Source organism: Monodon monoceros, unplaced genomic scaffold, assembly GCF_005190385.1.
Source record: "Monodon monoceros isolate NGI ecotype Baffin Bay Population unplaced genomic scaffold, NGI_Narwhal_1 Super_Scaffold_10, whole genome shotgun sequence".
In the NCBI taxonomy this organism is placed as follows: domain Eukaryota; kingdom Metazoa; phylum Chordata; class Mammalia; order Artiodactyla; family Monodontidae; genus Monodon; species Monodon monoceros.
The window spans coordinates 7,935,735-7,952,642 of NW_021703766.1; the positions used below are offsets into that span (position 1 = coordinate 7,935,735).

The 16,908-nt window shown below is 42.8% G+C and overlaps 1 long non-coding RNA gene across 1 annotated transcript in view; it reads left to right on the forward strand.

Annotated features, from left to right (window-relative positions):
- LOC114888133 overlaps positions 1–10,947 on the forward strand; it is a 270,013-nt gene extending 259,066 nt beyond the window's left edge. The window contains exon 5 of the long non-coding RNA XR_003791715.1: positions 10,474–10,947. This is a non-coding gene — a long non-coding RNA (uncharacterized LOC114888133). The remainder of the gene's footprint in view (positions 1–10,473) is intronic.
- The last annotated feature ends 5,961 nt before the right edge of the window (positions 10,948–16,908 follow it).

Genomic DNA, 16,908 nt, shown 5'->3' on the forward strand with positions numbered 1-16,908 from the left:
CTGAGGGAGAGTCAGTGTCCAGAGCAGAGGGGAGAGGGGAGGCCAGAGCACGCCTGCTAGGACTTTGTGAAAATTTCTGGGTCGTTGTCCTCAGAGTAGTTGAAGGGTTCTGAGCAGGCAGTGGGTGCCTTGATCAGATGTGCGTCTCGAAAGGATCGTTCTGACTACATGGAGACGTCAGTGAGCAGCTGTTGCCTTTGTCTGGGTGAGAGCCCAGCCAAGAGGCTGTGGTGTCAGAGTAGAGGCGTGGCCACTACGAAGAAGTGACGGGATGTGCTGGAGATTCGGTTGGGAGGTGAACTGATGGACCCTGGGAGGGATTAGATGCAGAGGCAAGGGAAACAGAGCTGGTGAGGACTTTGTCCAGGGACTCGGTGATGCACCACATGGGTGGGACCATTTCTTGAGAGAGGGCAGAACCAGGTACGTGGCAGGGTAGGGGGAACTTGAGTGTAATCTTAGGCATGTTGAGCCCAAGCCCCTTTGATACATCACAGAGGAGATGGCACAAACGTGGTCGGAGGTAGAATTCTGGAATTCAGAGAAGTCTGACCACAGTCGGGAGGTGTGCACACAGAAACTGAGGGTGTGCACAGGGACGAAATGTTCTGGGACAAAACTAGTATTTAGGCCTTCTTCCCAGAGATGTGAGCAGGGGCCAGTCATGTATACGCGCAAGCACCATCCACATAACAGGTGCTTCTTGATGTCTGTCTGATCCGTTACGGAGGAGCTATCGACGGCAGTTATCAGGTTACCTGCCCCCTCTTCATCTCTGTTCTTCCCACTGCACCCCCTCCAGGCTGGGTGGCCCTTCCCCTGCCCCTGAAGTCTTTCTCCAGACCACCCACGTGGTCCCTCACCCTGGTGGTGGCACTCCTACAGCTGAGAGGTGAGCAGGTGATCCTTCCCTCTTTCTGAGTACCTCCCAGCCCAGCAAGCAGCAGTGTTCTCCGGGAATAATGGATATTACAGAAAACACAGGGCCGGGTGCCAGCTTCACATTCTCCGAACATTTAATGATTCAACCTTTTCAGTTTCATCAAAGCCAAGCTTGGAAACTCCCTGATGGCCCACTGCTAACAAATAGCAGGGTGCTCACCTTAGCATTGCTGCTCCTCAGGTGTCTGGGTGGTGGAGGGGACCTTTGGCTGGATGACAGCAGCCAGGGGACCCCTTCGGGGCCTTTGTGCCTACATGGAGGCCTCAGGTTTGGCAAGCTGGGTGAACCCTCACTCTTGTAGGGGATCAGCTGGCAGTGCTGGCTCGAGCATCCAGAGGTTGGCATGAGCTGCCTTTTAAAATATGTTTGTTTGAGCTGTCAAGACAGGACACAGCTGTTTCTGACAGGGAAAAGGAAGCACAGGACAGTCCTGCTGGCATGGTAGAAGCAAGGGAGGGTCTATGATGAGAGTGTCAAGGCCACTAGGGAGTGTGGGTGAGAGAGGGAGGGGAGTGGGACCTAGGCAGGGGACCTGGGAAAATGGGGCATCATGGGAAACCAAGAGACGACAGATAAAAGACAGACAACTTAATACAGGGGCTGGGGAGAGGCAGTTAGGGACAAAGAGAAAGGGGCAGAAATAAAGGAAGTCAGAAATCAGACCTACACACGTGCACACAAAGAGAGACTCGAAGTGGATTTGGGAGGGTACAGCCAGCTTCTCCGACTTAAGGCCACTCAGCTGGGTTCAAAGGCATTGAAAGAGACACTTGGCTTTCACAGTTTCTTTGATTATTGACCAAAGTGAGCCCCACATGGTGTGTTATTATTAATTGTAATAACTCTAGTAGCAGCAACAGTGCTGATGGTAGTAGCAGTCGAGGTAGAATTAGAACTTGCTTCCATATAGAGCTTTACAGATTCCTTCCAGCAACTATCCAAGGTAGACTCTGTAACCTCTGCTGTGAATTGAATAGCTGAGAAAACGGATGCTCTGAGAAGTCATATCACTTTTAGAAAGTCACCCAGCTGGTCAGGAACAGAGCTGTGTAATTCACCCAGAACTGCTATTTGGGAAACCAGTCCTCTCCCAGTACATGCTGTTCAGGAAGGGCTGACCTTGCTGACTGGCCCGATGCCCAGGCCTGGCCCATCAGAGCACACCACCTCTCTGCCCATCATGATTGGTTCAGCCATGGTTGGGCCAAGTCAGGCCAGTCAGAGGCCTCCTTTGGCATCGTGAGCCAGACCTGTTAGGAAAAACTACTCTTTCTCAGGGCCTCCAAGTTACAAGGATGAGGTGAGGCCCTGCTGCTTGTAGTGTCTCCCCCAGATGCTTGAAGGAGATGTGTGCTGATTGCAAAAACGGGAACAGACAACACTGGAGCCCTGGGAACGATGTATCTCAGCAGCCTTCTGAGAATGACTTCTCAGTCAGGTGGGCCAATGTGGGCCTTATTTCTGGCTTGTTTTGAGTTTGGCTTCCATCCTTTACGACTAGAAGAGTCCTGATAAATACATCTTTAATTAACTCCCCCTTTTAATTGTTTAATTATTTAAATGATTTGTTCTCTGCTCCTCATATCCACACAAGCGTTAATTTACACAGTTATCCTCCATTGACAATAAGAAACAAGACTGACTCTAAAAATGTTCCTGCTATTAGTAGCCTCTGGGAGTCATTTCTTGACTCAATATAGCTTCTAAATGACTTTCCAGGTGTCACCAAAATGTGATTATGCTTGAAGGTAGGGTCTGCTTCCATAGTTTTTTTTTTGTTGCTGTTGTTGTTTTGTTTTTTTCCTGAACCATACCTAAAGGCCACTCAGCATGAGCAAGGATTTCAAATGCAAAGAGGATTTATGTGTGAAAGGAATTAAATGCTCTCTGAATGGAAGCTGCTTCTACTTGATGTCTTACAGCAATTAGTTCTTGCTGTGTAACAAACGTCGGAAAACTCAGTGATTCAAGGTGATGCACATCTACCTAGCTCTGAATTTGCAGATGGTTAGGCGGTTCTAGTGGATCGAGCTGGGCTTGGTAGAGCTTAGCTATTTCTCTGAGGTTGGGTGCAGGTTGGTTAGGCAGCTTTGCTGATCTTGACTGGGCTCCCCATGTTCTGGACTCTGCATCTTCCAGCAGGCGAGTCCAGGCTTGATCTTAAGCCAAAGACACAGCAATGAGAGAGAGTAAATGGAAATGGCCCTGTAAGTTTCTGCTTATATTGAGTTTATATCGAGAAGTTTCTGCTTCTGTCCTATCTGCTGAAGTAAGCCCAGAGTCAGTGTGGAAAGGCAGAGATACCTGAGTATCATCTGTTGTCTTTAGTGAACTTCAGAAAGTCTTAGAAGAGAACAGACTCCAGCCACTGGGCTGGCAAATGCTAATTGCCTAAGAATCTAGAACTTTACATGGGGGTGGATGGGCAGCGAAAGCGTGGGGGTGGGGGTGGACCTTTCAGCTCATACTTGGGAAGGAATTTAGAACTGTATGAGTTACTCTTCTGTTGAAAGTAGTTCACATAGAAAACTGTTTTGTCAGTCTTTTACCACTGCCTCTAACACTTTTTTTTTATGCCAGGACCCTTTATTAAAATCTTTTCAGGAAAGAGGGCCCTCAAAGAACTTACAGTCTAGAATGGGAGACAGAAACAGAAAATTTCAAGATCAAAAATAAGGGCTGAGGGAGAAATAAGCCCAGGACGCTATGGGAGTCCAGAGGCGGGGCACTTAGAGCAAGCAGGCAGCCATTTAGAGAAATCTATTTTAAATTGATTGTTTTATTTGCTGGATTTTATATTGACATGTTTTGCTTTGTTCTCAGTGTGTTCTGGGACCACAGCCTATTCATTTATTATTAAGAGAACAGTAATTATTTCCAGGAGCTCTTGAGAATACACTTTGCTTCCCCTTTGTCTCATCTCTGCTGATTTTGGTGTAACCTTCATATCTCTGAGGATGTCGTGGCAGGAGGTGACACACCCTGCGTGCCCGGAGGACTCACCAAAGACCCCACTCTGGAAGCGGGGCTTGTAGACCACCGCTTCTCAAACTTTAATGACCACATGGGTCCCCTGGGATCTTACCAAAATGCAGATTCTGATTCAGGAGGAGGTCTAGGGTGAGGCTTGAGATTCTGTTTTCCTAATAAGCTCCCAGGTGATGCTGCGGCTGCTGTCTGTGGACCACATTTTGAGTAAGAAGCCTGTAGAGGGTCAGCAGCACTTTCTCCACTGGTGAATATTGCAGCAGGGCTGAACAGAGGCTGACCTGTATCTTGTCTCTCTTGCTGGACTGTAAACCCGGTGAAGGTCGTGCCTCTTTCTTGCCCGCAGCTCCATCTCCAGTGTCAGGAATATAGAAAAATCTCAATGAGTATTTGTCAGATAAATGCCTCCTGTTCCTCCCTTTTCCATAGATGCATGTATATAGAGATTTACCTGATATTTTTCTAGTTTGATGCTGTGAATGGAGCCTGGACCTGCACCCATCCCATGGGCTGCAGTCTTGCCTCTCATCTACTTCAAGACAGCCTGAATGTCCAGGGTGGACCATGTGACCTGCAGCTCTCTCCTAGATTTGGATGAATGTAATCCTGATGCTTGAGCACCTGTCTGATTTGAGGCATTACTTCCACTGATGACTCTACTGGTCCCCATATTGTGCCCATGGACCAGACTGGCTAGATCTTAATTCTAGCTGAATGTTACACTATAATTCCTTAAATCCTCTTGGACTCAATGATTGACACTGTTAACTTCCTCCTATTACAGCTCTTCTGGCTTGGTTAATTTTCCCCAAATCTTTTAGCACCTTCCTGCTTCCTTACTTGAAAATCCCAGCAAAGCTGCATGGTTGGAGCTGGAGCTAAGCCAGTGATGACATGAAGGGCTGGCATTGAAATTTAACATCATCACCAGTCTCTTGTTTTGAGTTCCCACCCAGAAACTTGGCATCTTCTTTAGACTGCATTTTTAAAAAGCCGAAAGCAATTAGCCAGTATGTGAACTATCTACTTCTCAGTTTCCTCAACTAAAAAATGGGAATAGCTGCACCCTCTTTGTGAGAGTTTAATTAAGATTAAGGTTGTGATATAATAGATATAAAGTACTTAGCTCAATACCTGACACACGCACAGGGCTCCATAAAGGAGAGTTCTTTTTACCTTTACATCTCAAGGGTGAATCCTAAAGTCCAGGATCCCCTAAGGGAAGGACTCTGGGGAATCTAGGCTCATACCTTTGACAGCTCATTATGGAAGAGAGAAGGTTGGGTCTAGTAAGGGACAAAGTATAAGTAGCTAAAATAGTGAAAACACTCAAGGTTGGGATCCCAAAAGAGCCCCTGTGATGCCAGTAAGCGGACCAGGCATTTAGCCAACACAGTAGCCCTTGGGTGTCTCTACTCCAAGGACTCCCCTAGACTCTTCCCACTTCTCTGATGCCTTTCCAGCCTCCTTGCTGTGGGTATGGCTCATACCTGTGCATACCACCCAACACTTGTCCAGAATTGCTTTCATCCTAATGTTTACATTTTCTAAGCAGTCTGGCTCACCTTGAATTTTATTCCTGTTTCCTAAGTTTTTTTCATCGTCATAGAATATGAGTATTCTATTAAGTGTCATAGAATGTATTCAGGTAGTCAACAAATATTTAGTGAACATTTCCTATATACCAGCCACTATCCTAGGACAGGACATCTCCATGGACACTGAGCTGACTGAGGCAGAGAAAAGTCCTGACCTTATGAAGCTTAAAGGTATTTTGCAAAAGTGATGTACATTTTTCTCTGAGTCGGGAATCAAGATGGTGACTAGAATGAGTGCCAGCCCAGCAGAGACTCCAGTAGAGGTCCCAGTAGGAGGGTACACACAGCAGATACTTGTTTGCTGACTGACTGAATCTAGGAACATATAATTGTTAGGGATAAAAAGAGAAGATGGGAGAGAAGAGAGATGGGGTGGGGGGATTCACCAGGAGCCATTTCCAGTTCTTCCTGGGAGCCAGTCACTCACTCAGTTATGGAAAAACCAGGAGCATGTATTCCATAGTCAGTGGAAGAATGAGACTGAGCTTTGACCATGTGCTAGCTATTTTAATTAGAAGGACGAATACTGCAGTAAATGAGACAGATAATTCCTCCTTCATCACGCTTACTGTGCAACTAAACATTCTTTCTTGGTTCTCCCTGTGTCTTGATGAGATCAGAGCCTCTTACCTTATATATCATCTCAGATGCTGGAAGGTCCATCCTGATCACAGGTTTTATTGAACATATTTTGGTGTATAAGAACATTTTAGGTACCTTTCTAAAACAACATTGTTGTTGTTTTAGAATGACAAGTTGACTATTCAAAGTTTTAAAATCCTGAATCTTAAAATTCATTTTTCAACTAAGCTAATAAATGAGCAACCAAGTACTTGATTAATCAATTTAACTTTAACTGACATAATATCACCCAGTCCATCTCAGACTATATTTATTTACATTAAATCAGGGTTTCTCAGCCTTGGCACCATTGACATTTGGGGCCAGATGATTCTTTGTTTTGAGAGGCTGTCGTGTACATTGTAGGATGTCTAGCACCATCCCTGGCTTCTACCTACTAGATGCCAATAGCATTCCCCCCAACTGTGACAACCAAAAATGTCTCCAGGACTTACCAAATGTCCGCTAGGAGACAAATGGTCCCATTGTTGAGAAACACCGCATTACATGTATCTGCGCTTTCAAATAACGACACGGTGTTTTGTGTGGTGCCTGGTCTGGTATTGAGTAACTTAAAAACAAGCTGCATGATGCTGCAAACAAGCTATGTGATGTTGGACAGGCCTGACCTGAGAGTCAGCTTCCGCATCTGAACAAAGGGGTAATTAGTCCCTCACCTGACATTGTGGTGAGGTTTAAAGGCTGACATGTATGTGTAAAGGACCTGGACAGTGTAGCTCAATGGCTGTGTCACATCTTATTTTTTGGCTAATAGAGTTGACCATTGCCAAAACTGAATGTGCTTGGAAAGTGTGTGTGTGTGTGTGTGTGTGTGTGTGTGTGTGTGTATGTATGCACACACACATGAGCTACAGGTCAGGGCTGTATTGCTGAGAAAGAACTAACCCCTCTGTGGCTCATGAACTCCCTGGCAGAAAATGAACGGTGCAGAGCAACACTTAAGAGAACAAGCTTTGGAGTGAGACGCACCTGGATCCCACTCCTGGCTCCACCATCTACCGGTTTTGTGCTAATTCTGGTCAAATTGTGTAACATTCCAGCCTCAGTTTCCCTATCTGACAAACAAAGGTAATAACAGTACCCATCTCGTGGAGTCACCGTGTTGTGAAGATTAAATGAGATCATGAATGCAAAACAGCACCGTGCCTGTGGCCAAGTCAGGTTTGCTCAGTAACTATTAATTGTTGCTGCTGTTATTATTGGTGTTATTTCACCCTTGGGTGCATCCCTGGGGGTAACTTCAAAGCAGAGAGTGGCCTCTTTACAGGGGGCTCCGATCTTGCCAGAGTGGCTCAGTCAACAACTTCCCTAATGAGCTCAAGACTCCATCAGGGAGACTCTTTGTTTTCCTAGTAACTCTCTGTCAACATGGCTTCCGTTCCCGCATCAACATTATACACCAATTGCATATTCGCCAGCCTGCCCGGGACTCAAAACTATCAATTGCTACCATGGAGTAAATGGTATTCATTGTTAAAATAGGGTAAATGCCTATTTCCTTTGCACAATGGAAGAAACTGTTGTAGGCCATTAAGTAAATAACTATAAATAACACACTGTAAAATGCTTTACATATGCCTTATCGCCCTGAGCTGCAACACTCTGAAGTAGCTGTTATGGCTGGGTAAATTATACATGTTTTTAAACACTGTGCAAAATACATATTTACACGTACTTAAAGTCCTACACTAAACAGTCTCTATAGCAACCAGGAAAACACAAAAGCCTTATTAAGCATTCTTTGTAGTATTTTTAAGAGTTTAATCATTAGGAGAAAGCTCATAGGCCATGTAGACACCAGGGAACACGAAGAAAGAAAGTCTTTATAGGAACAAAAGAATGAGGCTGGCTTTGAACCTGGTGGGAGAGGATTTTATTTTTTTAAGCTAATAATCACCAAGGGCCTTCTCTTTGTGAAGGCGATGCTATGTTTGGGGTACGTCAGACACAGTTTTGGAATTACAATCTGGTTTCTCTACGGAGAAGAGAGAATCTTCAATTAACATATTCCAGCAAAAGATCACTTTCAGTGTTTTCTCTTTAGCCCCAGCAAGAAAAGATTTCCTTGCCGCTCAAAAATGAAGTCATATGTACTGTCTGTGTTCAGTCTGAGTCACATAACTAACTCTTCAAAGGGAAATTCTAATGGTTTCATTGGGGTGAAGCCACGTCCCATCAGTTGAGTACTGGATTTGTCTGTCCACGGCATGCGATGATAAGTGTACCCTAGAAGAGGCAGTGACCTAACACTGCAAAAGTTTCATGCTCGTGCTACACGTCCAGTGCTGGTCGGTGGAGTTTCTGCTCCGTGCTGTCACTCAGGGACCCTAGGGAACTCTATCCTCATGTGATGCCACCACTCAAACACTTCCTGCTGTAGCAGCAGAAGAGAGAGCTGGAAGGTGGCTTGAGGGCCTGTGAGAAGCACACCCCATTTCCACTCATACCCACTGGGCAGCGCTAAAATCATGGGATTCCAACCAACCTGCAACAAAGGCTGAAAAGATAGGGGAGCACATAAAATATTTATTGAATGCTAAATGTCTTTAGGAAGAATATCACTTAAATGTCCGAACTATGCCAGATACTTTATACTGCTTGATCTTATCGTTAAAACAACTTTGCAACGTAAAAATTCCCCATTCACTGCCAGAGAAACAGGCTCAGAAATCTTAAATGGCTTGCTTGAGGTCCCTCAACCAGAAGTTGGAAAAGTGAATTTAAGTTTAGATCAATCTAAAGCTGAATATGAGATACTCTGTGACCCAGCAGGTCAACTCCCATGTACTTTTTCAGAAATGCACACCTATGTTCACCAAAAGACATGTTCATAGAGGCACACCTTTTTAATAGCCCCAAACTGGAAGCAGCCCAACATCCACCAACAATGGAATAGACAAATCGATTGTGGTATATTAACACAATGGGATAATATATAGTACTGAGAATGAATGGTAGCTACATACAAACATGGATATATCTCACAAATATTACCTTGAACAAAAGAAGTCAGGTACAAAAGAGATCATACTGTGTGATTCCATACTGTATGATTCGAAAGCAAGCAAAATTCATAGAAGTCAGGATAATGATTACCTTGGAGTTTGGTAGTGATGGAGAGGGTAACAAGGACAGAGCTTCTGTTTTTCTTGTAATGTTCATTTATCTGGATGCTGGTTACATGGGGGGTGTTCAGTTTGTGTAAATTCATCTCTCTGTGTAGTGATACTTTTGCATATTGCTCTCTCTATGTTATACTTTAATAAAAAGCCTACTTGAAAAAAACAACTTGCAGAAGTATAAATTATAGGCTCCAATGAAACTGATGCCAGAGCCCTGTCTCTGACCATGTTGCATCCATTTCTTCCCCAACCACAGTAAAGCGAAGCTCATCCCCGCCCTTCAGGAGTCCAATTTGATACCCACCTGAGTCACACAGCCCATCCATTAAAATGGTTCCTTAGAATCGTGGTTTAGCTGGAAACTTTCAGCAAATTTGAGAGAGTTGTCCAAGTCAACTACAATTCGCTCTAATGCTGACTTTGGTAATATGGTTTTCTTCCTTGAAATCAAATGTAAGCCTGGGATCTCCAGAGGCTGGAGGGAAAGGCAATGGAATCTGCTTGCTCCTCAGGCTAGAGGGATGGACATGGTCCAGTGTAGAGGAGAGAGTGAAATGTGTATTACAACAAACCCCAGACGAAGAAAATACAATCATGTCGATTGGGGCTGCGGATGTTCCCATCCATTTTATTTGGGCCATTTTAAAAATTCAAAAACCATTGTACCCAGCTAAAATGAACTCACAGCTGAAAGAGTGATCCCATTGTTTTTCTCTGCCCCTTCCCTATCCCCTGAACACAGCCAACACCCAAACAAAATTTGGTGGAGCCCTGACTGCCAAAAGACAATGCTGTCTTCAGGAAGGTATTAGTGGTAAATCCTCAAGCTGTTTTATAAGCACTTCCTAGGTTGGTAACAGAAGGCTAAACACAAAATTGCAAGATGAGCTTGAATTTAATTTTATAGTTTTCATCTGTCATCACGTTATGGCAGTATGGTGTTCTGGGCTTTACAGAAGGTGCAGGGCAGGGGTATATTACTCCTACTGGGAAGGGCTTCTCTCCCATCTGTTCCTGTTTTGGAAGAAATGCTTGTGGGATGATGGCTTCCAAAGAAAACTCCCTCTGGTGGGAGTTGCCAGAGGCCACCCTTAAGATGTGTTAAATGCTTAATCAGTGGCACTCTTTCTCTGCATACTTTGTTCGTTCATTTATTTATTCTGCACCTATTTTGTTTTAGGTGCTATGCATGGCCCATTAACAAAGAAGATGTACTTTCTGCCCTTGAGAAGCTTGTGATCCAGAACGAGAATAGACAAGTAAGTGAGAAATTTTAAAGAAATACCAAGGAATACTGTGAGTGGAGTTAAATAATGTGCTAGGCAGGCAAATAGGAGAAATGGCTACCAAGACTTGCAAAATGAGATCACTTCTCATTCTGGTAATGACTTCCAGTCTAAAACATGAAGAGTCCAGTGAAGCTGTACTGGATACACCCACGTACCAGTTGCTGTGCTAGGTTCTGGAAATATAAAGGTGGGTAGAGCCTGGTCTGAATAGTGAGGTAGAGTGTAGTCTGACAAGGGGTAAAGAAAATCAAATGGACTATTTCAGTAGGTTGATGAAAGTTCAATAGGGTGTTTGGGGCTAGCTTGGTGGAGATGATGTCTGAGGAGTTGATTCTGGACCAGTGAGTAGCAGCAGTTAGGGGAAAAAGCATGGAGGGAGAAAATACAGGATGTTCTAAGAGAGAGAACAACATAAGCAAGCATTAACAGTCATGAAACAGTGGACCATCAATGGGTACGTGTACATTTTAGTGTCACTGGAGTATAGCTTGAAGCTAGGGGCAGTCGAATCTGGGAAGTGTTCAATGTGGCAATTACGGTGAGCCGTGGTAATTTTGGTGAATCACCAACTGGTGGTGGGGGTGGTTTGATCACATGGTGCTTGATAAGGATCACCCTAATACCAGTCTGGTGAGAGGATGAAATCGGAAATCCACATTAGCTCGAGCGCCATCCCAGTGGTACCCGCAAGCTTACGCTTTCCTCTCTCCTTCAGTCTTCTGGGCTGTTAGAAACACAGCTCTAAACCCAGAGAATGACCACTGGGAACAGAACAACCTGTTACACTGTTTCCCCTGCAGACACACAGCCTTGGTGTGGATTTATCCAACTGCATTTAGGACTGATGATAGAATCATTGCTTTTTTTTATCCCCTCCATGACACAAACCAAGAAAAAAAATCATAATAAAATTTTACAAGTTAGTTGCTGCCAAGAATAAACAAGAGAGCACTATAAGAAATGAATCGGAGGCTCTAACTGAATCTCCTCTCAGGGCAATAACTCTAATGTAAAGCCAGGGTCTGAGGAGGTCGTGGTGGGAAACTCTCCTGGGGCATTTCCGAAGAGAAAGGAGATATTCTCCTCCTGTCATTTCCACTTCAGGTCCTAATATGTCTGTGGGTGTGCAGAGAAAACATAATCTGCAGCCTCTGCTCTGAATCAAGGTTTGGATAACCAGGGCCATTAAGACATCCCCAAGGATCACAGAATTAACCCTCTGTGAACCCAGGGAAGCCACTGCCGCTAAAGCACCAGAAGAAAGTTGCTTGATTCTAATCGCAGCTGAGCCAAAATGTCACTTGCCATTAGGTTCGATTGGCATTTTTTTTTCCTTTTTAAATTACAAGATTACCTTTAAATTGTGTACAGGAGCTCATAACTGCTGTCCATTGGAGATACTCAGGAGTGATTTCATTTTACCCATGGACAGGCTGCCTCTTTTAGAGTCTTTGTTCATTAAGCCTCTGTCTATCTCAGGTTCCATTTAGGTATCAACGAGGAATAAATTCTGTAGCACAGAGGACGTTATATGTTTGCTTTTAGAGTCGCCTCCTTCGTTGGCTGATGATTCTTTACAGCAAGCTGGATTCTCCTGGAACCTGTCGTGTATATGTGGCAAATATGCATTCTCTGTGTCATCTGGGTGGTCTTTTTGACAGAGATTGCTGCCTTGGGCTGACCCCATGAACTCTCCAAAAAAAAACATCACTTGGAAAGACAGGTCTAAACCTCTACTCATTCTTGGTTGCCTTCCATTGAAGCAGCTTTAGTATAACTGCTTATTGACAAAGTCAGAGGATTATCCATCCATTCATATACTCATTCATTCATTCATTTGTTTGACATAATCACTGTGCATCTATTTTGTGTAAGACATTGAGCCTGGCATTGGGTACACTGGTGAGCTGGGAGCTTACAGCATAGTGGTAAATGGACACAATTAAACAGGCTCTTGCATTAAAGTGTGTTAAGGGCTGTGAGATGGAGAGAATAGGAGGCCCAACCTAGGTGCATTTATTACAGGGTTGAGGGCACAGGCAAGGCTACTCAGAGAGATTTCCATCTGAGCTGGGTTGTGAAGGTTGAAAAGAGTTTCACTGGCTAAAGGAACAGCTCGTGCCAGGATCTATACATGAGAGAGAAGTTCAGAGAGGGTAAGAATGGAAAGCAGGTGTGCATGTACAAAGCAGGCAGAGCAGCAGGTCAGGTTGTTAAGGAAGGATGCAGATGGAGAAAGACAGGGCTCATGTCACAAGGAGTTTCGTAAGCCTGTTCATGAGCATGTGCTTTGCTGTCGGGGCAAAGGAGAAGAGAGGAGAGATGTGAATAGACATGTGTTGTGGAAACATCACTGTGGACCTTGTATGCACAGTAGATGACTGGTTCAGTGGGGATCTGATGGATTTGCAAACCTGATGAGACCTCATACACAGTATCCTTTTCCCCAGACACAACCTCTAACCAGCTGAATTCTTTGATCTTTTCCCCCAAGAACGTCCTCTGTGCTCCATTTATTTCATTTCTGTGTGTAATGGAAAAGAGTTTCAGTAAGAACCCATCTAAATAGGTTCACAGGCAAGAGTTGAAGGCATAACAAGAACGTTAACACCCACAGCCCAAGACCCTAGCCGGAGGCCCCTGGTAGGCAGAGGAAGTGTTAGGGTTCGCCATGGCAAAGTTATTGAAATGGCTGTATTGTCAGGTCCTTCTTCTCTGGTAGAAAGTGTTAAAATCCTGGCTTATGAGCTGTAAATCAGCATATGTTGGAGAGAACACTGGACTCGGAGTCTTAAGATCCAAGTTGAAGTTCAGTTATGTCACTTCATAGCTCAGATGACTTATAAGTCTTAGTAGTCCCATTACTTTTTCCATCTAAAAAATTAGTGTAACTCTTACAACCCAGCATGTTGGGGGCACTTGCTGACAAATGCATACCATATTGCAGATATGTATTGGATGAATGGAAATGAGATAGTATTGGAGAAGCCCCAAACTCTCCAGGCTATAGTCTCCTTGTCTGTAAAATGAGATTGGGTTGGGTTAGATGCTTTTGAACTCTTTCTAGCTCAAATAATCTATAATTCCTTGACACTTGCCTACTTTGGAGGCTTGTACTGACCAATGTGCTAAATATAGGAAAAATTGGTTTGGTATCTGATAAAGCGAAAGGACAAATAAAAGGAATAAAAGATTTCTGAGAGAAGAAACCCTAGTGATTACTCTGGCCCGACTAAAACTGCTCCCCTCTCAAAAGCCAGGTGATGAGAAGAATGCTTATTTGCTGCTGTCACTGACTTTACTTGACTACTCTAGTGAACACTTGGTCTCAGAGGATGGAACTGATAGCAAATTTCATGTAAGACCACTTTGCACTGTAGAAAAAAAGCTGCTTTATCCTTTTATGTTTGTTATCTCATGGAACACTGTTGATGCACTGTTCATGCAAAAAACAAACAAACAAACAAACCTTCATGTTTCTTCTCGAGGAAGGCCTCAAAGAGAGGTGATTCTGAGCACAGAAAATCTGATATCTGATATTGAATAAATGTTCTTGCTGGCTTCTGAAAGGTGATTTGATTTGGAATTTAAACAGCTCTGGGAATTACCCCCTCTCTACAGCACCTTTGACGTATATGCGTTCTTTCCTAGCCATATTTTTAAAAATTTATTCTTTCTTATTAGGGAGACAGTGGCATTACTCAGTATTTAATGACTCAGCTGATTGGACTTTACTATAGTGATGTAGCTAAAAATAGCCACATGGGGAACTGTTCCAAAGATATGATAATGGAAAGCTTTGGGGAACAGATATCTCATCTACTTAGGAATGACTTGAATACGCCCCAATCACAGTTGAAGTATCTCTTGGCCACAGTGGGGTATCTCCTATATTGTTGGGACCTGGGCCTGATGTTTTCTGTATTATGCATATTTTATCTTTGGGTGCTTCAGGGAGGACTGACTGTGGTGTTGATCACATAGGACCATCCAGATTCCCATCCTAGAACACAACATTAGGGAATAAAGGTATAAATCAGCTACTTGAGATGGCGTGGAATGACTAGAGAACCACAGTTTCAGCATCTTTTTCTCTGGGAGTCTGGGATGACCGCTCTGTATGTTGCTTCCCCAGCGTGCCGCCACCTGGCACACAGTTTATTATAGTCTCTCCTTTGATGTTCATCTCTTAGCTTGGGCTTCACATTCCCAGGGCATAGAAACCTAGTTGCTTGTTCACTTCTACTGTACATTGTCTGGCACGTAGTAGGTACACAAAATAATTTCCAATGAAGAGTAGAGATCTGTTAGTGTTGCATTTTAATTGCCTGTCTGCTTCACTCGATTGCAAGTTCCTTGAAGTGGAGACTTCATTTTAAAAAAAATCTGTATTAGAAGAGTGCTGGCTGCTAGTCAGTACTTAATAATTATTTACTGAATGAGTGAGTGAGTGAATGAATACAGATTAACCAAAACAAAACAAAAGAAAACAACTTTAAAGGGAAGAAGGTGATCAGACTGGTTACCTAATACCTTAGCACTGAAAATCCACTGCCCAGAACAAACAAATTGTGCTAAAAATGGTTGTTAAATTAGTCCATCTGCTTCTTTATTCCGAATCATTAATCTGCTTGGTATGCATATTTTAAGAATTCTGGCACTAAAACCATTCCAGTATCTATACTTTAAAAAAAAAAAAGAAAAGCTCTATTGAGATATAATTGACATACAATAAGTTGCACATTTAAAAAATGTATAATTTGATAAGTTTTGTTATATGTAGATGCTAGGGAAACCATTTCACAAGATAACGGATATATCCATTTACCTCTAAAAGTTTCCTTGTGTCGCTTTGTAATCACTCCTTCCCATTCACTAGGCAACCATGGATCTGCTTTCTGTCGCTATACATTAGTGTGTATTTTCTAGAATTTTATATAAATGGAATTATACAGTATGTTCTCATTTTTTGTTTGGCTTCCTTCACTCACCACAGTTATTCTGAGACTAATCCAGGTTACAGTGTGTAACAAGAGTTCATTCTTCTTTTGCTGAGAAATATCCCATTGTATGACTATACCTCTGTTTAACCATTCAGCTATCATGGGATATTTGGGGAGTTTCCAGTTTGGGGCTGTTACAAATGAGGCTTCTATGAACATTCGTGTAAAAGTCTTTGTATGCACAAATATTTTCATTTCTCTTAGGCAAGTACCTAGGGATGGAATGGTTGGATCCTGTGATAGGTGGATGTTTCACTTTTTAAGAAATTGCCAAATCATTTTCCAAAGTAGTTGTACCATTTTGCATTGCCACCAGCAGTGTATGAGAGTTCTGGTTCTTTCACATCCTTTCCAAGACTTGGTATGATGGGTCATTTTAGTCTTAGTCATTCTAATAGGTATGTAGTGGTATCTTGCTGTTGTTTTAATTTTCATTTCCCTAAGGACTAATGATATTGGACAACTTTCATGTGCTTACTTGCTACCCATGTAATCTTTTTATTTGTTGGGTTGTTTGTTTTCTATTAGTGACTTTCAGGAGGTCTTTCTATATTTTGAATACAAATTCTTTACCACGTATACGACTTCCAAATAGCTTCCTCTCAGTTTGTGGCTTGTCCTTTCACTCTCTTAACAGTGTCTTTTGAAGAGTAGAGATTTAAAATTTTTATGAAGTCCAGTTTATCAATTTGTTCCTTTATGGATTGTGCTTTTGATGTCACATCTGAGAAATCATTGCCTAATCCAATGTCAGAAAGGCTTTCTCCTATGTTTTCTTCTTGAAGTTTCATAGTTTTAGGTTTTATTTTTAGGTCTGTGATCCATTTTGAATTAATATTATGTATTGCTCAAGGTATGGATCAAAGTTATCCATTTTTCCATGGATATTCAATGGTTCCAGCACCATTTGTTGTAAAGGGTACCCTTCATCTACTGAACTGCCTTTGTACCATGTAGAAAATCAGTTGCCTGTACATTTATCACTGTAGCTTTATTATAAATCTTGAAATCTGGGAGTGTAAGCTGTACAACTTTATTCTTTTTAAAAGTTATTTTGACTATATTAGCTTTTGCATTCCCATATAACTTTTAGAATATAATCAATTTCTATCATAAAAGCCTGCTGGGAGGTTAAGGAGAATTGACATCTTAACCGTATTCAGGCTTGTGACCAACGAACACAGTATATCTTTCCATTTATTTAGGTCTTTAATTTTTCCAGCAAAGTTTTATAGATCTCAGAGTACAGGACTTTCACATCTTTTGTTAGATTTATGCCTAAGTATTTCAAGTGTCATAGTTTTTGATGATATTGTAAATGAT